Here is a 22,180-nt window from a genome sequence, read left to right as displayed (position 1 = left end):
CAGCTGTCTGGAATGGAACTCGGACAAGAGTATGCCATAGCACCTGCCTGTCCTGAGCAATTTGCTTTTCTCTCTGTGGAAGCTGTGCATGGTGGAGGGGAAAGAAGGCTGTGTGCCTGAGTCTTGCTCTTACAGATATGCAGGATTCAGTAAGGGCACAGGCAGCAGAGCACAGATGCTTGGAAGCGTTCCCAAGCCCATTGGGTGAGACACAGCCAACTGGACCAGAAGCTTAAATAATAAGAATAATATGCTTTAATGGCTTATTAAACTATTAGTTATACATAGTAAAACATAAAACAAAACGACAAATGAAAGATACAACCTTTTATGGTGAATACTATTTACAGGGAGAAAAAAATGAGTAAGAGGAATGAACACAGTGGAATAATGCTATCCAGATGCTGTCTCCCTCAGCACAGCAGTGAGCTCAGTGCTGGATTTTTATTGAAAATGCACATGCATACTTTGACCCCAAGGGAACCTCTAAACCAATGAAAATACAGATTATTGCTTCTCTCCCCTACCAATTTCTAGTGCTTTGAGCAATAAAGATTGCTAATAAAGCCAGTGCTGTTCCTTTGGCTCTTTCAGTCTAACCTTGGCATCGAGAGCCAGTGAAATTTTAGGTGCTAGCTTTTGCATTTTTATTCCAAGTAAGCAAGTAATCAAAACTACTGTCTCCCATGCAATTTACTGCTGAAATAGTGTTTGCTGTCAGGGAAAAAAAACATCCAGACCATGCAGCATAAGATCAGAACTCCGTTATTTAACTCAGTAACACAAGGAAGAACTCAAGTGATTCACTGCGACAAAACACTGTAAATGTATCAGGAAGTAATCTCAGATCAGAGAGGTATCTAAAGTCTTGCAGATCCAGTTTATCTCTGCTTTCCCTCTTTCATGCTTTTTTATTAGCCAAAGGTCAAAGCAGACAGCACCTAACTCTTTTTACTCAGACACAATCACCAATTAAGACAAAGTCTTACTGCTTGCTTGATCTTCCAGCACTTGGGTACATGAAAGATCTCTATACTGTTAGTGCCCTGTTGGATTCCTTAGTCAAAGACAGCTCTAGCAAACTCTATCACTTATGTTTTAGAAGTACTGCTGGGACCTCCTTTTTCTGTGGTCTTGCTCAATGGCTGCTCAGCATTCTTCTGGGACATGAAGATATCCCAAGATCCTGGCCTCTGTACCTAAAATGGCAGCTCTCCAAAAGGAGAGCATGATGGAAGAGTGTGAATCTATAGTTTTTTTCCTGTTTCCACAGCGAACAGTAATTAATAGTGGTTGAGGTATTGCATGCTCCCTCTGGTGAGATTTCACTCTTCCTAGTGACTCCATTAGTAGAGGACAAACAGGAACATCTTAGGCCACCCAGAGTAGACTCGTCACATCAAAGCTTAATTCTTACTTTAGTATAAAGTCTCATAAAATTCAGACCTCAAGATTGGGGGACATCTCAAATACACATAGTCTGAAATAGGTAATTTGTGGAGCATTTGGTATAGAAAGAGCTTAGAAGGAAAGGATGAAGTGGACTCAGCTTTGCAAAGGTTATTTTTCTTTGAATAAACACAGTCTTTGAAGTGCAAAGCCCATATTGAAAAGTACTGGTGAAATGTTCTCATGTGGTGAAATCAAGGAAGGGATGGACAAAGTGAGAGGGAAGACCAGCTGAAGAATGCAACAGAGTGACAAAAATAGGAGGCCGAGAAATTTAGGACTGACCAATCACTGAGAACTGGCCATGTCCTTTCTTTAGGGGCTTGGTTTACGAATTCAGAAAAGAGAAGAAAAAACTCTGGATGATGTTACTCTGTATGAAGAGAAGATACTGTGATTTATTAAAGTTTTAGGAAAAATAAACATTTGAGCAAACCCTGAGACAACACCAGCAAGAAAGCAGAGGCACCAGGCTTTGTGGTCTAACCTTGCCTGAAGTGAAAGTTTAATGTTTGCCACTTCCACACCATACTTTATTGCTCAGGGAGCAACAAAACCTGATAGGCAGAAACAGAAGGGCTCGTATGGCGGACAATATATGTTTCAGTTTAATTAAAACTGAAAGATGGCATATTTGGAAAAGTTAACTTATCCTGTTGCCCAAAGAAAAGAAGCAGAAAACACAAGGAAATTATGCCAATAAAGAGACTGGGTCCCATTTGAGTTTTGGGCATTTGAATTATGAGGGGAGATAATAATTGCCATTTTTAACCTCTCCCAGTATAGGTGGGGGGACTGCTTTCTCAGCTGATCTGTCCTCTCTAAGAGGAAGGAGAATTTCATCTTCTGGACTCATTCCAATCCCTCTGGAGCTTCTTGCATCGTAGACCTCTTTTTTTTCAACAGTGTTTCTTAACCCAAGTCAGACCCATTAGGTTCTTTTCTTCCAGACTAAAATATATACAGATACATACATGTACATGCATACATGTAGGCACATACACACATGCAGAGTACTTAAAGGCAGATCTGTTTCTGACAGTGGTGAGCAGCGGACTGATGCATGTTGATATGAAAGAGGCATAGAGATCCTTCGCCTGCCGTAGCCTGTCTACACCATGATTAGTGGTGTAGGGACTTTCTGAAATGGAGGCTACATTCAGATTTCTTTTTTCTTATTTTCCTTTCATGCCCTCCCTAGGAACAGTGAATTTCTGCCTTACCATCAGCCCAAGCAGGGATTGTTTGAGCCGTACACACTGATGACTTACTGTGGTAAGAAACACTGTCATTCATCTGCTTCAGTGATTGCCCCAGGTCCATTTTAGAAACTAATTTGAGATATGCTGACTTGAACAGTTAATTAAATTCGGGAGGCCGTGCAATTTGCCCAGCAATATTTTAGGAAGATCTGTTAGCACTGGTTGTTGAGGGAACAGGCATCTTTATAGAACATAAAGCAGAGATGAAGTCAGAAGTAATCCAAGGTTCCTGGTGTATTATAGCACGGTATATTGGATCAGCAAATAGATATCAATAAATCATTCCGCAAAAGATAGCTGGGACTGCAAAGGTAATGGTCACATTTTTCTCAATATTTGGAGAAGGATTCTGTTACCTTTGCCTAGGTAACAGTACTGTTATCCCTGTATCAGAAATGCAAAACAGGAGGGAAGCAGGACAACCCTAAGGTTCATTTCATGGAGCCACTTTGAGAAGCTGGGATTCCTCTCCCACTATAATCCTGAGAATGTCTTTATTTCAGTGGTCATTGTAATATCCTTCTGCAGAAAGGCAAAAGAAGAGAGAGGGAAACTAATGGTTTCTTCTCAGAGAGTTATCTGCTGCTTATGCTTCTTGCACAACTTCCTACTGTAATTACCTGAAACCTGCAGATTGATGGAGACTGTCAGTAGTAGCAGAAGTCTCTTCGCACTGAGGGAACGTGCTTTTGTGACAGCTGTGATGGCCCTGTCTCTGCGACCAGGACTTCTGTCTTTAAAGGGGCACTTTGGCAAAAAGCTGGGGAAGATCTTTAGGTGCACCCTTGTTGTCCAGAACTTTCAAAACTAGTGAAAGAGTGGGTTTATGTTCTGATGTATAGACAGTCTTCCTTATAACAATGAAGTGATGCATGAGATGATACCTTCAAATCCAACACCTTTAGTAAAAGAAATCTAAGCTAATATTGCACTCCCAGTCACACTTTTTCCCTAATACTTGTGAGCCATGGATTTCATTTGTATATGGCATACTTTAAGTCTGCACTAACACTCTTCCACTGTGATGTTAGAAGAATGATTTAAAAAACCCCTTGAATAAATACTATAAAAATTGCCAGAAGTACTTTAAATCAGCTACTCACTGTTAGCCAAATTAACTAAATCGAAAGAAATACAAAAATAAAACTAACCACCTCTGTTTTGGTAAGAATTAAAAAAACCCCCGCCCAAATATTTTTGCACAGCTGAACAGGGAAAGTGTTTTATTGGATGGAGACAAAAGAGAATACATCACCGGTTTGCAGGATGCGGAAGGCTGAACCATCCTAGCTGAACCACTTGAGAGAATCTCACGTGTTCAGCACAATGGCTCAGCAAGATATGTTGCTAGTCCTATCTTGAAAGTGATAGGTATGTGAAGCCAAGAGTTGCTTAATCTCCTTTCCCAGAATTCTGTCACATTACATGGTTCCAGGAAGACTTCCTCTGCTGCATGCTAAATCAGTCTTTATTCTGCTTATACTATTTTGCTTAGTTTTTCCATTACTGGAAGGTCTTCCATGCTATTCTTCAGCCAGCGTAGGTATGCTTGGCATCTGTACGGTGGGATTTTTGGCTCTGGGTACAGACAAGAGAGGAGAGGGAGAACACAAGCTACCCTCTAGCTTTCTCAGACCTAACTTGTGAGAATAAGAAGACATAAGAAAGTACATTTTCAAGTCAAATATCCAGGTTTGACACTTGGATGTTCCTGTGTCACAGCCCTGATAACAGGGCTGTTATAATCATAATATTCCTGATGGCATCATAATATTCCTGATGGCAGGAATATTAATGTTTCTTCAGGCTCTGAATTTATGTGCCTGATTTTAGAGACCTGGACTTGGATGCTTTCAATGAGGAAGCTTATCTGTGTATTTGCACCATATGTGCTGTGAAAAATATTATTTAAGCAGTTTATGTAGGAAGTGCTATTATTAAGGGAAGTAGTCAGGGTATCCTTGTCTTTCATTGGGATCATAACATTCAACGAAATAGATGACATGTTGCTGTGGTTTAACCTCAGCTGGCAACTGAGCACCACACAGCCACTCGCTCACTCCCCGCCTCTCCCCCCCAAGTGGAATGGGGGAGGGAATTCGGAAGAGCAAAAGTGAGAAAACTCATGGGTTGAGATAAAAGTTTAATAATTGAAATTATTATTATTATTATTAATAATAATGATAAAAGACTCTACAAAGCAAGTGATGCACAGTGCAATTGCTCACCACCCGCCAACCGATGCCCAGCCAGTCCCCGAGCAGCGGCCCCCCCGGCCAGCTTTCCCCAGTTTATGTACTGAGCGTGACGTCACATGGTATGGAATGTCCCTCTGGCCAGTTGGGGTCAGCTGTCCTGGCTGTGCCCCCTCCCAGCTGCTTGTGCCCCTCCAGCCTTCTCAGTCGGTAAAGCATGGGAAGCTGAAAAGGCCTTGGCTAGTGTAAGCACTACTTAGCAACAACTAAAACATCAGTGTGTTATCAACTTTGTTCTCCTCCTAAATCCAAAACACAGCACTGTACCAGCTACTAGGAAGGAAATTAACTCTATCCCAGATGAAACCAGGATACATGTACATATCTCTGTTAGTCCCATTCCATCACCAGAAAAGCAAAGCAGGCATTCATATTTAGGAAAATCTGGCCCTGAACATTCACTTGAATGTCCAAGTATGAACATTGATAGCTCTGTATCCATAGTGCTTTTCTGTATTTTCCTTTTATTTTTAGTGATATTGGTGTTAAATGGGTGGTTTGGGAATATCGAAACTGCAGAACTGATTCATTACAGTGACTTCCTACCTCAGGCAGCAGCAGCTTGAATTTAAAACCAGTCTCCCCTCCTCCAAAGCAGAATGCATACAAGAAGACAGATCAATGTCCACCTCTCCCATTTACAATAATTCATTTAGTTACGTTAATAAGAGCTATCTATTCGATTTGTCAAATTGCATTACAGAGCCCACTGGAGCTGACAGGAATTATCTTGTCTCCTGCCCTAGTGCCTGGCTGCCAAATCAGGGGTGTGGAGGTTAAGATCAGTTTTGCCATGGCTCATTTACTCCTGCTGTGCTGGTTTATTCCATTTAGCTCTAAGTGGGATGAAGGGAGACAAGCTGCAACCAGTTTGCCCTGTACTAGAGTACAGCCTTCGGCCCTGTAATGACTGAAGAGCTATAGGTGCAAGTAGCAGAGACACGGTGAGCTCCTCCAGGTCATGAACTCTGGCAGAATGACTGCTTCTAAGTCACATGCTGGACTTTTGCCTAGTTTATGGGAAATCAGCTCCTGCAGTTGTTAGTCATCGATAGCTCAGGTCTCCAGCTGGAGCATATAATTGAAATGGTCATAAAAGGAGTTTGAAAGCTAAGAGAGTAGGAAAGACTGGTGTAAAAAAAATGAAAATGTGTCTACGTGCAATATTGCTGGAAATCCAAGAAGTCACAAAAAACCCAGCTGGAGAAGCAGAAACAACAGCACTACTGTAAAACAACAGTTTTGTTCTCTTGGTATGTTTTCTCTCCGAAATGCATGTTTGTGCCTACAGTGGTGTTCGCGTGCCCATTTGGTAGATTGCCCCCTCCCATGTATTTTTTTCTTTTTTTTTTTTTTTTGATAATTTGACTTGGTTCTCTTTGTAGACAGAGCCTAGTTTATACCATACAACCTACAGCAATATTGTGAAAACCACAGTCTGTTTTAACTCTCTGCAGGACACTTGACCATACCTACGGACTATAGCTTAGTCATCTCTACGGTGTTCCTGCATCGCCTAGCATGAAGCTGGGGAGCCAGTGACCGTCTGCTTGCTCCTAGGTGCCTGAAGTGCCTGTGGGATGCTGACTGTTATGGTGATTTAGCAAGGAGATGAGACACCTGCTTTTTGGGCTGATGTCCGCCCCCAAGGAGGGTAGGTATCACACAGTGAGGCTGAGCAGTGGTGAGATGCCTAACTGGGGCTTTACTATGATAAGAGGCCAGTAGACAGCAGGAGAATGTGTAGCATGAAAATAAAAGGCAAAGGATTCTGGTCTCTGAACCCTGAACTGTGGGTCTGTCCTGGCTTTGCTGTGTTATCCACAGATAAGTGATGCTGAAGAAGAGCCAGGCGTACAGTTAGGCTGCAATTTTACCATGCTGCTGGCCAGAAGAGGTGTTGTCAAAGACATATTCTGTGCTGTCACATTTCTTTCCTTAATACATAGCAGCTTGGGCAAGGGTGAACCCCCTTTCTTGCCCTGGCCTAGAGGCTACACACAGCTGGGATTTTGCATTGAAGCCCCAAGGCCATCCCCTGTTTTCTGTAGGAGACAGTCTTCCCTTTCCCAAGTCCAGTTACTAAGAAAAAAAGATTCCTTCCCCTACACGTCAATTTAACAACTACCCAGGCTTAATGCACCATACTGAACACTCATGGAGCAAGAGACTCATTGAGTCCCTGGATTTAATTTCTGCTGAGCAGAAATTAAAAAGAAAAGAAAACAAAAACAACTCACGTCATACAGGCTGAGCTGACCCTTGGAGGAACTTCTCTCCAGGTCCTTGAAAGATGTTTAGCAGGATGCTCACAGAACAAGCTTTAAAACATATCCCATTTGTGAGGATAACTGGATTTGTAAGGAGAACTTGAGGACACCTGAAATATTCCAGATTAAAACAGTTTTGGTCACAGACATTTAGTGAGTTGTTTAACAGAGAGACACACATACAGATTTTTAGTTTTATATGATTAAGGGCTTATAAATACTTCCCAGAAGCCAATAAGAAAAAAGTAATCCTGTGTTTGATATGTTTTCTTCCACAGGAAGAATCAAGCTCCAAAATGATAATATTGTGCATTTACAGGGTTTGAGAGGTGATAAAAGTCAGTGGTTTAGCGGATGTTGTGTTTCTGACCAGGCATGATTAAATTTTACAAACCAAACACTACCCACTTGCTTTGGTCCTGCAGAAGCACACAAGATTTCTAAAAGCCATATTTGTGGTTAAAGACTAAATAGGATAACCAACTGCAAAAGAAGCAGAAAACCTACTTTGTTTGAAGAGTTTCCATTCTCATCCTTTGCAGGAATGACTAGAAAACAAAATGTCATTTTGGGTTAACGTAACCACTGTCTTTCTCAGTCTTGCTTTGGTGCACGTTGCATTGTGTGACAGCAAACATCAGATGAGCCTAGCTGGATGCTAAGCTTGAAGAGAAACATAACCGCGTGATTCCTCTACCATTCACATTGTCTGTCCCCAGGCAGGTATTCAGGTTTTATAAGTGATGAGCTCATTAAGATTTCTGCTTCTTAAAAGCCCCTCAGGGAGACATTTGTCTGTTTGCCATGCTGTATTTAAAGTCTGTAACTGCAAAAATTGTTGCAATGTCCTCATTCAGCTATCAGCATAGTATCAATAGCTTGGATTTATAACATGCACATCTTCCCATGGATGGTTAATGTCAGTTAACGAATCAGCTTTGGAAATCAAACAAATAATTACAGATCTTTTAACAATATAAACACTTTTGGTTGCACGACAATTTATTTGCTTTAACAAAATTGCTCTTTTAGTTGTCCATTTGTGAAATTTGCTTGCAAGCCAAGGGCATGCTGAGTCCAGTGTTTGCACGTGCAGATCACCCATGAATAGCAGTTGTAAGGAGGGATGGAGAGTGGCTTAGAAAATTGGACCCACGAAAATAAAATAACCAAAATCAGAAACCATCTTGGAAAATGTCTGCAACACAAGTCTTTGGCAAGAAACTTTTTAGAAGAAAACCAAAGTAGCTTTTGGCTGCAATAGAAGTTCTATTGGACACAATTCTGCCATCATTTTAAACTAGCGCACAAGACATATAAATGCCAAGTATATCTGCCTCATGGTATTGCATTTTGATAATTAAACTGCCTGATTAGTGCAGTCTCCTGTATCAGATGATATTTTGAGCTGGAGAATATACATTTTCCTAAGAAACAAAAGACATCTTTATACAAGAAGCATTCCATCTTCCTGTTATTAATAGTACAATACGTGTCCAGGACTTTTTATGTTAAGGGATTTGAAAGCACAAAAAAAGGATTTGAAAGCATCCCACCACAGACTTGGAACAGAGCAGCTGTTTAAAGTGAGCAGTATATCCAGGCTTGTAGAGTACCAGAGGATGCAGATACAGGGACCTGTAATAAGAAAGGTTGTGAGAGTGTAACTTTCCCCTGGATGTGAACGAAGCACTTGGCTAGCATTAAAATGGTGGTGATTTACACTTCACTCTCCCTCTTAAAAGATAGACATTAAAGTGTCTATCTCAAAGTTTTAGGCAGCTTGCCTTTGCTCCCTACAGGACTGGCCTGTAGGAAGGTACCTCTAGTGACATCCATTGATGGGGAAGTATAAGCTGCAGGATTTACCTGTGCAGAAAACAAAGGCCCCAAGTACATGCCACAAATAACTTTTTTATGCAGCATGACAACCCACATCAGAACTGAATTCCCGATAGCGTGCATTCTCAATATCATGTTTTGCAGTTCTGCAGATGTGCTTCAGAGCATCTCCTTCATCAAGCTTTCTAACAGCTTGCTTTCGCAGCTCTGCCTATGGTGAGCTGATGAAATCGTTCCATCCCATTTTGCATGACAAGTAGGTCTTTTGAAGCAGAGCTCTGCTGTTCATATTGCTCTCTGTCTAATTTTAGTGACTCTTTCAGAAGCCTTTTTTCAGACCTGTGATGAATCTCTGTGTGAGCTATCTAAATGGCAGAGTATGTAAAGTAAGATGGACCTATAAATTGCTTTATTTCTTCTGTGTACTGAAATGTGGGCATTGTCTCAGCAACTCTTGGGGTCTTGCTAGTGCCTTAAAAAAATCAGATATTAAATATCCTTCCAACTTGAGCTAACAATCCATTTGTGGTGTCTGCTGAGAAGCTGTCATAACTTAGCGTATCTTGGATCAACCAGCCTGGCAAATGGCAAAATTTTAGCAGAATTGTATGATTTTTCTTTTGATAAAACAAGAAAAAGAACTTGAAAATATACTGGAAGCTGTAGGCTGGGAAAAGCTCAAGTGGCTATGGCAACTGTGTTTTGTTCTCTCATGATTCATTACTACTTTGTTATATGAATGTGATGTGATGTGATCTTATATCTGTTTTGTTGTCCTACATAAATACTGACATTACAGTACTTTTATAATCTAGGACCTATAAGGGTACAGGGTGACATGATACCTGTGTCATGCCAGGCCTTAACCCTGAAAGCCTCCATCCTCTTTACCTGTTCACTGCAGGGCAGCTCCAGAGCAGTAACGTAGCTTCACCTTTCCTCAATGCTTTATTCAAATAGACATTCCCATCTTCATTAAACATAAGATTGCTGAATTGTTTTAATTTCCTTCTGATCTATTTCAAGTGCCACTGATTTTCTCAGAATTATTTTGGAATTGTTTTGCCTGAAATGTTAGGGTTTGGCAGAGCTGGTTAATATTAGTATGGTCAGACAAAAGCACTGCAGAAACTAAACTAACCCTCCTCAAAACCCTTCATGGACTGCTGGTGGCAGCAATGTAATATGCCAATCATTTCAAGTAATAGTGGAAAGGGACCGATACACATCTGGGAACTTTATTTATTGGAAGCAAGACCTTCAACATCTAAAGTTTTTCATTTCCCCCTGCATTGACCTTGCATTGGAGTTTTGACTGCAACAAGAGCAGAATTGATGGTGGTGATTTACACTTCACTCTCCCTCTTGATTTCACTTTGATGTCCATACAAAATGATTGACTTGCAAAGTATTTCTTCTTCAGTTGGGTCTTGAAGAATGAAGACAAATAACCACTCTCTGTGAGCTTTTGCTCCAAGCTTTTGCTCTAAGAGCCTTTGCTCTAAGAAGAATATTTGTGTATCATCCATATCATTTTGGAGGAAGAGGGCATAGCAACAATGAAATAAAATGTTTTAATTGTGTGTATATTTACACACAGTATATTTACTATGGAATTCTTGATAGTTGTTGTGAAGGCCTCTCTGACATTTCACTTACACTTATTGCTCTTTAGATAATTTTAAAGATCTACAAGACATGGAACTACAGCGTGAGAAGGCTATGAATGAAATATTTTTGTTCTGGTTTTATAAGTCAATATATTTCAAAGATTCCATGTTTCCAGTCTTTAAAAAATGACTTTAAATAGATAAAAGTTCTAATTGTTCTAATTAAGTTCTTTCTCTGTATATGTACTTACAAGCTTTTATGTATGTATACAATTAATTTACCACTCTCTGCACTGCTCTTGTAATTGCTTCAGTGTTCTAGACATTATATTGCCATCCATCTGCAAAACTCAAGCCAAGGTCTACAAAGAGAATACATTAAATCTTAGCCAGTTGGGTAACTAATCTGGGAACCAAGTGAAATATGCTATTGTATTTAGGGTTTTTTTTTTGTAAAAATACTTGGCCACGAACAGGAAACAAGTATAAACATAAGTCCTGGTTTAAAAAGCTTACAGTTTAAAGCCCTTCAGAAAATTACTTACATACATATGAAAAATCCAATTAACATTAAAGTTATGCACTATGAAATCCAAGGAATGGTTGCTTTCTAACACAGGATTAGTATTAATGTATGATATTGGCAGCGTATGTTTGACAGGCTGTCTAGGACATGTGCTGTTACTCCAGGGTTTCTTTAATAATTGGCTTCAAAGAGACATTTCAGTATTTGAAAGAGAGAACAGTTCTTTATTCTGAAAATGCCAGCAGTGGAACTCAAATATCTACCAGATCAGGTGTACACAGTAAAACCCCGAGTCTTAGATAATGATACCACAGATAAATTATAAAAGCAATAACGCAGACCTTAAAAACAGGCTGGAGAAATGAACGACTACAAAGTTCATTACCTGCTAATCCTGCAGGATTCACATTTCATTAAAGAGGGGATCATTTCAGGCATTGAGACAGAGCACTGAATTTATAAGCCTCTAAGATATTTCTAATTTCCCTACCAAATACAGGAATGTTGGAAAAGGGTAGGCAGCTCATGTGAAATGAAATGCCTCTTTACACAAAAATATTATCATAGCCAATTAGCAATTGCTAATTTAGTGGTAAATACCGGGCCAAATACAGCATTTGACTGGAAGGGGGTGTCTTTGCACAGCAACATGACAGTTTTATAAATCCTCTACTACAGGAAATTCTTCTGCACATTGAGTTGTTAACACCGCATTGCATTCACAAGGTTATATAAAATCTGCCAGACATTACTCAGAACAAACGAGAGCCAAAGAACAGCCAGCTTTTGAATTAATATTGCTAATAGTATTGTACTGGGGAAATGGCTGTTGAAGAAGACGGCTAGGGATGTATTTATTATTTCTATTATTATTTATATTGCAACAGTATGTAGGTATTCTAGACAAATTTAAGCCTTCTCAGGCACATTGCAGACACATAGGAAGAGATGTTGCCTTAGAGAGCTTAAATCAAAACAAGATAGACAAGATGAGGAAAAGTGAAAGCAAAGAGAGATGCGGTGACTTCTGGCCAAGTAACAAGTGAGTGATAGGAGGACAGGTCAGGTCTGTTCCCCTTGTGTTCCCACACCTTCATCTGCTCCTGCTCTGGCTGCTTGCCCGGCTGGCCTGAACTAGAACAGTAGCACCGAACACCCATTTTGTAAAAGTGCCCAAGATGGTCTAAGACACCCAAGAAGACAATTTTGGGTAGATCTGCCACGTGTCCTGTTCCCTGGTACTGCAGACAATGACATTCCCTTCCCGGTCCCACTGCTCCTGTTAGGTCTATAAGACAGGATACTTAAGAGGCACGTAGCCCAGGTTGGACAAGTTATTATTTTCTTTTTAAAAGCAAAAAATATAAGCTGAACCTCAGAAGTTGTGTGCTTAGCTAGTTTGTATGACTGTTTGCCCTTGTCCTGCCATTTTATCCCTTTTAGCTTTATGTATATTCTCTTCTTTGCATGTATGTGAGTAACTCTCCAGAACAGGGACTATGTCTCCCTACATATTTGTGTTGTTCTTCAGCACAGTGAAACCACAGCCATTTGGTCTTTGCAATAATTGTAAAAATCAACATAAAAGCATAAGGAAAAATTATATAAACTGTAGAAATGAGACAAAACCACTAGAACAATAGTCTGGTGCAAATCTTCATTATGGTAGAATAAATAAATAAATATAAGTGATCCAAACCCTTCCATTATCTCCTGTCCTTAGTGACAGCTTGGGAGGACAAAGATGGGATGGAGGCTGTGTGAAGACTTGAAAGAAGTTGTATGCTTCCAAGGCCTGCTGCAGCCCGCTGTAATGCATCTTCTAGTGTAATCCAAATGACACCAGCTATGTGAGTCCTATTCTTCTCTTCCTTGTGACAGACCCTCGGTTCCAGCTACGTATATAAGACCTGGTGGACCTGCATTTAGAAAAGCAATTTCCTGATGCCTTAATGACTGTCAATTACAAGGACTCCACTACCTATCTAGAAGCTGAGTACCCATCCATACAAAATATTTATATACAGCCCACTGCTGGCTACTGCATAGGTGAGATGGAGTGCAAGACAAGCACATCTAATGTATCTGTTCCCTTCTTCATTTGTTGGAAATGCCTTGATTTAGAAAGCAAAGTTAGCTTGTTATTGGTGGCTATCATTATTCCCTCCTTGCTCAAGGTCTCCATATATATATTTTTTAGTAAGGCACAATATTTTTTGTTTGCTTTTGGTACAGGTATTTGTTGCCCTACAGTGTTTTGCATGACTGAAAACCATCCCAGACCATGCATTTCAAACGGGTTGGTAAATCAGATGTTCTGCACTGATAACATCTGTCACATTGGCTCATTGTGTGATTAACAAGAATCTATTACTAATGTGACTTATTTTTGAATACTCAATTACAGTTTGTACCTCTTTAGTTGCGTCCCCACTATTTGTTTTCAGGGCTACTTTGGTATACAGTGACAGCAGAGACAGGACCATTAGCCTTCATTACTAAACTGAGTAATGGAAACACTCAGCATTGTCCTGATATTGCCATTCAGTGTCATATTGCCAAATGCCTATTTTCTCTGACATTTCTGCTCATAACTGCAGATACTGTAATTGCTATGAGACCTCTGCATTTTTTGTGTGCTTATTTTTAAATGACAACGTTGTGAAATAAATTTGTTTACTGACAGTTTCTCTAGTCTCATTAAAAACCTTTTCAGTATTTCTTAGGTTGTTGGAAAGCAACATAAATCTACAGGAGATGACATCTTGAGAGGGAAATGGGTGAGCGGTGCAACCGTAAATGCTTTACTAGGTTAGGTAAAAGGGAATGACATAAGAAATCCCTCAGACAAAGCCTTTCTTTCTGAACATATGGGCTACAAGACTCATCTCATTTTTGTTTTAGCCTTGTCAATGGTGCATGTATTTTTCTCATAGCATATCTAAATAGAAACTGCTTATGAATGAAAATTAGTTATAAAAAGGCAGTGCCAAGTATCCCAAGTTTTGATGCAAGCATTCATGCAAGATGAGTTAAGCCTACATTGTAGTCAGTTCACTGGGCATAAGACTGAACTGTTTGTACTGCCCAGATTTTCTTAAGTTTGTATTTCTGCTTTGAAGTAGCATAAGCAGATTTAGCATTCAAGGAGCTAACGTTCAACTCTTTTTAAAAATGGGGTCCCCTTAAAATGTTAGCATTGAAATCCTGTGAGAGGTCCTGTTCAGGAATGAAGACTCCATCTTTCCTTTTTAGAAGAGGAATAAGCTCCTTATGAAAATAGATCTTATTTATTTTCTTATTCAAATATTATGTTATGCCGCTAAAAAGACATTTCCATTATGTTATGAGCAATTTTGATCAAGTGAAATCCTTGAGGACACTTCACCAGAGGCAGAAAAATGGGTTTTAGACTAACAGAAAATATAAAGTTGTTTTTCAAACCTAAACCTGGGTAACTGTGCTTGCTCCTCAACATGGACTCATTACACAGATAGCTGTTGTAGTGAGTGCATAAACAAATATCAGACACTGCGCAAATATCATACTAATTTATGCAGTAGAGGAATACCAATCAGCCTTTGTCAGTAACCACTACATCATCTCTGGATGACTAGAGTTTTAACTCATTGGGTCCAAATCTTTCTTTCCTTTTCTCCAGAGATAAGTGTTTCTAACAAGTTCTGCCTCCACATGTGCAGCTGATCCTGCTCAACAGCATGTTTCACATGTGTGATACCAAGAAGGATGTTCATGGTCTCATGGCTACAATCCAGAGGCTGTGTAAGGTGACCTTCCAGACGTTTGCATTTTTATTGGCAGTTGTCTTGACAATATTTGGAGTAAAAAAATCTCCCATCTGAGCGAGGATTCATAGTTGTTTTTCTTTCCTGTTACCATAAACGTGAACCTGGTGTTCTGTGTAGCCTTATACAGATGGAATAATTCATTTGAATCGCCTACCTGAAAACTTAAGGAATAGAAGTTGTCTTGTTTAGGCTGTCTGTCTTACATCTAGTTACTGAAGTTTAGCACTAATCTGCAATTAGTATATGGTTTTGAGAGTATAATTAGAGTGTACATTTAAAAATATCCTGCAGAACAGATAACTGATATAAAAGAACACAATCTCTTCAGATATTACTTTCTTGATGGGCAGGAAACAAGAATGAAGCAGAACTTACTAGTTCATTGCTTTGCTGGAACATAATATTCTTTCACAGTCACACAGAATAATAAAGTTTACACAGCTCTCTGGTATACTAGCCCTGAACAATTATATTACCTCTGGTATTCAGTTTACTTCTCTGTCATATTTCTGTCACCTCATCTTTGTGTATAGGAAACAGACTGTAGAGGCTAGAAATCTTTTTTTATTGCTAACTACTTATATTCTTCTTACAAGCTGAGCAACTAGGCTTGCACTTCGTACGATGACAACAGTAGCTGTTGATCCCACTGGAGTGGGAAAACCTCACTGTGGAGGAAGGCAAATTAAGATCCTCTGGATTTCAAAGGTGCTGGTATATAGGACAGAAAAAAAGAAAACAAAATTTGTTAAAAGGATAGCTTATGGAACTGCTCAGGATAGCATGCAATTGAACCCAGCAGAACTTCACTGCTTTTTTTGTGATTCTGTGGGATGATATGATCTTTTAAAGACGGCTCTCTCCCATTATTGACTGACTGTTGGTATGTAGGCTATATGCAAGTTCATACCCAGACAACCCACTGTGGTGCTGAGGACAGGCTCAATCACTATGCTTGATCATAGACCAGAACAACACAAGCACCAAAGGAGGGAGAGACAGAGGCAAGACCTAGAGGCCGGTGGGCAGCAGGCACCATTTCATTCCTCTCACCATGGCCATGCTCCTGCCCAACCTCAAAGGAGGACAAGCCTTTCACAGTCATGGCTCTGCAGTGATTATTGGCATAGCTAACGTAAAGTGAACATCTCTGTCATCAAAATATCATCAATCAAAGATAATCTGTGTCTTACCTAATCATGCTGAAATCACAAGAAGCCAGATAACCGGAGCTGCCCCATTCCTTGAATGGCATGCCCCCAGTTACCCATCATTTTTGGAAGCATCTTTCCCTTTAAGTCCTTCTGAAAATTGTGTCCAATGCTTTGATGGATGTGAACTGCTGAGTAACACAAAGTGCAGTGCAGCACTCTAATCTCTGTTATTAATACACAGATAATAATTATATTCCATTAGTGAATTGGCAGGATATATTAAATTCCTTTTGCTTGCAGTGAATTTCATTAGTAGTTTGGCAAAAAAAATGGCCTTCTCCATTTCCAAATAAGTAAATGAATTTCAGTGCTTCAGTCATAACCACGGAAAACTCTTACTTGGAAGAATTAGCAAGTGGCTAAGAATTGATTTACTACTGCCATTTTACATTGAAGGATGCCACGTGAACTTACTTCAAGTGTGCTTAGACTCCGAGGATGATGTATAGTAGGGTCAGGAGCAACATGGGATGTAGGACTACAACACACCCTGGACCTGACCATCATTGCTGTTTCGTTCATAGGATCTATTTTAGCACTACCTCTGCTTTTTGTCTACAGTATTCCAACTATTTCAGAAATTCAGTCATGCGATAAGGAATTTGTCTCTAATTCCCATTCCAAATCTATTCTATGGTATTGTATACCCATTTGTCTTTGAATTAATATATTTTCAGCTTAAATATCTCCTTTTACTGCTCTTTGTATATGAAGATAATCTAATCACTCTCAGCTTTCAATACAAGGTCTTTTTCTATCACCAGATACTTTGTAATGCTGTATTTATGCACTAGGCTCAAAGTTGAAATAGCACCCCTTCTTGTCTGTGTGCTGGCTGTTTGAGGAAGTAATCTAATCTATTACCCACAGAACTAAAATTACTTATTTTCTGCCAATACAAGAGCCTTTTTTCCCCAGTCTCTACCAAATTTCAGATGTTTGCATGATCATGCAGTTTGAAGTAGTATTTCTTTCACTAATAATGTTAAAAGTGTTTCTGTCCACATTCAAGTTAAATTCTTTAGGCCTATATAACCCAGTATATAACCTCATCAAATGCTCTCTTCAAATCTTTTTCCATCTTGAGAGCTATTCTATCATCTTTCCCCTACTCTGTACGAGAGGTTTTCACATCTTGCTTCGGTAGTTCTAGTTCTTCCACCTCATTACTCAGGTTTCCTGCATTAGTCCACAAACAACTTCATTGTTTCCTTTTGACCTCACAATGTTTCCTAAATCAATTAAATGTAACCAACCTGATCAATTCTTCCATCCACAGAAGTATTTTGTTTTTTTTCCCCCCCGCTGTCCACTACCTTATTCTCTAGAATAGCCTTATTCCTGACTACAGCCTCATTTACATTGTTTTTTGCGTGTTATATTTTAACACCAATTGCGGAGATAGCATGTGTCTCTCCCAGTCACAACATATCCCTTGCAACCTAGATGGATATTTTCCTTTATCTGTTTTTGTAGTCTCGGTCGCAGAAGGTCAGTGCCCCGGACAGTCAGATGCAAACCCTCTGTCGTGGTTTAATTTCAGTCGGCAACTAAGCACCACGCAGCCGCTCGCTCACTCCCCCCCACCCGGTGGGATGGGGGAGAGAATTGGAAGAGCACAAGTGAGAAAAACTCGTGGGTTGAGATAAAAACAGTTTAATAATTGAAATAAAATGATAATAATAATAATATGATAATAATAATAATAATACACAAAGCAAGTGATGCACAGTACAATTGCTCACCACCCGCTGACCGATGCCCAGCCAGTCCCCGAGCAGCGGCCCCCCCGGCCAGCTTCCCCCAGTTTATGTACTGAGCATGACGTCACATGGTATGGAATGTCCCTTTGGCCAGTTTGGCTGTGCCCCCTCCCAGCTTCTTGTGCACCTCCAGCCTTCTCAGTCGGTAGAACATGGGAAGCTGAAAGGTCCTTGGCTAGTGTAAGCATTACCTAGCAACAACTAAAACATCGGTGTGTTATCAACTTTGTTCTCATCCTAAATCCAAAACACTGTACCAGCTACTAGAAAAGAAATTAACTCTATCCCTGCCGAAACCAGGACACCCTCCCCTGAGTACTATGCTTTTTCTGTGAACACTTCCTAAAGGTTAAATGCCCCAAAATCCCCTTCCTAGGACTAATTCCTCAGCTGTCCTTTTGGTGTGATCATATTCATGGCTTCAACCTCCTTCTCAAGGAGCAAGAGAATGGAGTGGGCCACGTCTCGCCAATGTTTAAACATCTGTATGGGCATTTCTACGGTGTGACGCATCTCACGGTAACGTGTGCATTAGGATGAGATTAGTCATGTTTGATAAGTGTCAGCTTCTCTTTGACCCCAAAGGAAGCCCAAAAATGTCAGGAGTGGGGAATTGCTTTGTTTATCTCTGAGGCTGTATCCTCACCACTAAATTGAAGGTGCTCAGGCATGTTTCTGGGCACTGAACCCGTCCGGCGTGAGGCTACACTTGCAATCTCTGCCAGCCTTGCAAAGGGGAGGCTGCTTGCAAAGCTCCTGTTGGGAAAGGCCCTCTGCAGCCCTTGGAGCAGTCCAGCCCCCAAGCTGCGCCTGGGCACATGTTTGGGAGATTGGCACTTGGCTTGAGCCAAAAGCGGGCTGGAGACCACCTTAATGGCCTGGGAACAATTCTGTGCATTGTTTCATGTATTAATATTGCCTTCTTTAAACCTCTTTGAAGTGTTTCCCAACGGTGTAATGCTTCTCCAACCTTTCCGGGGGGAGTCTGATACTGTCCCAGCTGGGAAGATTTCATGGCATTTGGGTCTACCCAGGTTCACTCTTTTCAAGTGGAAAACTACTCAGTATTTTGGTCTTTTCAGTCCTTTTTGTGGATTTTAAACTGCGTTTGGCAACTAAATGTAATTTAAAGAGATGGAGACGTCATACATTTCATGTAGTTGCTTGGTATTCGCCTGCCATCAGTCCTTGTGGCTGTGGTGGAAAGTGATTGGTTCGATATTCAATATTGATTAAAAATGCTTACACCAAAGACCTTAACTTCTTTCTCTACTCATTTACTTCTCCACTGTTTGTTTTTACGCCCACTGTCCCTTTTGTGAAGTTGACAGAAAAATATGGAAAAAATTTCCCTAAATTATTCTTTACAAAAAATAAGCTATTACTGTTAAAAAAAAAGTTTCAAGTGATTCCTAAATAGAGTCTCCTAAGTAGGGTTTTGCCATGGTTTTAGCCACAGCTGGCCTGCACGTGGCATTTTACCTATGATGTCAAGTGGCGAAACAGTTCATTAATGCTTCCAAAGCAACCATCAGCGCACCCTTTGTGCTTCTTCTTGCCTTTTTGAATCTGCAGGGTTATGGACTTGCTTTCATTCTGAGATACAAGTTACAAGATATCAGGGCTCTTGTCTTAAAACAGGCTTCAGTTTTTCAAAGGTGCGAATGGGGATCAAACTCCCGAATTGCAAGGGAGACAAGAGCATTACGGCCTCAAGGAAATGTCTATGCTACGCGACATTGTTTGAAAATCCCAGCCTGTGCTTCGCTCCATGAGTGAGCAACTCAGTGCCCTGGAAAACAAGCCGGTGTGCCTTATTTGCCCCATCCATGAGTAGACAGTATTGCCCACATATTTTTGGAAAGCATCTGGGGGATAAATTTGGTATGTGTCATTATAATAGTATTTGGATAGCCACCCATTTGTGTCTTTCCTTTGACTTCAATGGGCATTAGATCAAGCTCTTAATAGGAGGATAAAAGTACAGATTTAGTTTTCAGTTAGCTAAAATTTTGATTTCTAAATAATTTTATTTATAACACATGCAATGCCCAGGATGATTTTATGTCCCACTACAAAGGGAAAAACTATCAAACCCTTGCTCCAGTCTGCTCACACGAAAGGTGGAACCCAGCTGCAATCTCTAGGCACGTGCATTCCTGCTCCTGTAGCACGTTTTGTGCTCCTTGCCAACTCTGCAGCCCAAACCACAGCCCCTGTCCCAGCACGACACCCCCAGGAGAAAGGTCCCTGGCAAGGGGTCTGCAGGAGGGAGTCCTGCTGGATGTAGATTCCCCTAGAGCTCAGGGACCTCTGCTCTTCTTTGTGACTGTGAGGACAAGGAGGAGATGACTAAAATGAGACCTGTTTCCAACATGGGAGCCAGGTTTCGGGGCAGGGCTGTAGTCACTGTGGCCCTGCTATCCCCCGGCCTGATCTCCCGCTCTGCCGAGGCTGCCTCACCTCTGCAGGGCTGTGCCCGCGACGCAAAACTTCAGGTGGTGCTGAGTGATAATAAAATAAAAGTCTTTATTTTTTAATAGATGGACAAAACAGACCCAAAACCAGACAGTATTTTCCTGAATTGCATGGGCATTACCGAATACAATACAAATGAAGTTAAAACATATATATCTATATTATGCTTCCTATCTGTTTCGTTAGGTATTGTCTTAATATAACATTTCTGACACAGACAAAAATATACTTTTTTTTTTAACAACAGCCACAAATACTGCCCTGATTAATAGCAGACTTACAATAACTTACTGTCTAACTGCACATGGTACTTGATCAAATACGCTTCAAGGGCAGAAGGAAAATTGAATAACAGTTTTTTTCCTATGATGCTTATATTTGAAATCCTAAATTGTTGTACTATATGAAAATAAAAGACTAAATCTTTTACTTTGTTTGATCCACTTAATGTTTACATTCAGTTCAGGTTCACAAAAGTATGTTTTATTTATAATACATATACCATCCCATATGGACAAATATAGATGAAATCGTAACTTTTTTTGATATCTCAGCTATGTTATTAACCTTGATTTTATGAACACATCTCATGCAAAGGAGGTAAAAAAACCCTGTCAAATAAGTGTTATTCACAAATGTTAAGAATATGAAAGTAAAATGTATGATCGTGATATGAATATCTAGAAATCATAGCCTCAGAAACAATAACGTCAGTGTCTGAAAATGAGCTGTTTGCTTCACTGATTATAGGTCCAATTTAGTGCACAGTACTACTGTCTACAAATTGCAAAAGTGGAGAAGAAGCATCTGATGATTCCCATGAAAATAAAGTTTACTTGAAGAATCACGTCCTGCTGGCATTTTGGTTGTGGAAGTAACTTGGTTGTATTTCATTATCTTTTTTTTTTCTCCCCCCCCCCCCCCCCCCCAGCTATCAATCGTAGATACAGCCTTTGGTTATATGAGCAGCTTTGTATAAATTTAATGGTAGGATAGCTGAACTAAGGCAATAAAACTTGTAAACAGACTTTGCACAGGGCTGTTTAGTTTGGCTTTTGGAGTTGTCCTGTCCACTGCGCAGCCCACCACCGCAACCACTGCAGCCATTTTTGAACTCATGCAAAGACAAGCACAGAGACTGGGTACATGGAAAGCAGACTTATGGTCACACGATGAACAGCCTTCAGTGCCAATTCTCTCCTTTGCATGATAAATCTTCCATGGTGCGCTACTTGTAAAAGTGCAATAACCTTTCAGTCTCTGCAGAGAGGACTGGAAAACTTTGAACCATTTTCTGCCAGAGAACGCATAGTTCCATCTAAACAGGAATACTTTGTGAAATCACGGTGATTTCACAAAAATACTCAATAGGATAAACAGTATAAAATATTCTGATAATGTTGAAAGCATCTGGCTTGAAATTTTTGGACTAACGCATTTTAATTTTTCACTTAACAGTTTCATTTTGAGCATTTTAAAAGCCTTTATGTTTTTGCCTTTATGTTTTTGTGGCAACAAGAGAATACAAAGGAAAAGGAAAGATTTTTATTTTTCAATCAAAATTTCTTAAACGATTCCAGCTGAATCCCCTTCTTTCCTTCTCCTCCCACTATTGGGAATTTTGAAATAAGTGATACAGAAATGCTGCTGTATTCAAAGCATCTGGCCACCATGGAGCTTCTCAGAGTGAAATTCTAGCAAT

This window comes from Aptenodytes patagonicus, chromosome 1 (genome assembly GCF_965638725.1).
Source record: "Aptenodytes patagonicus chromosome 1, bAptPat1.pri.cur, whole genome shotgun sequence".
Taxonomy (NCBI): domain Eukaryota; kingdom Metazoa; phylum Chordata; class Aves; order Sphenisciformes; family Spheniscidae; genus Aptenodytes; species Aptenodytes patagonicus.
This window is presented reverse-complemented; position numbering follows the sequence as displayed.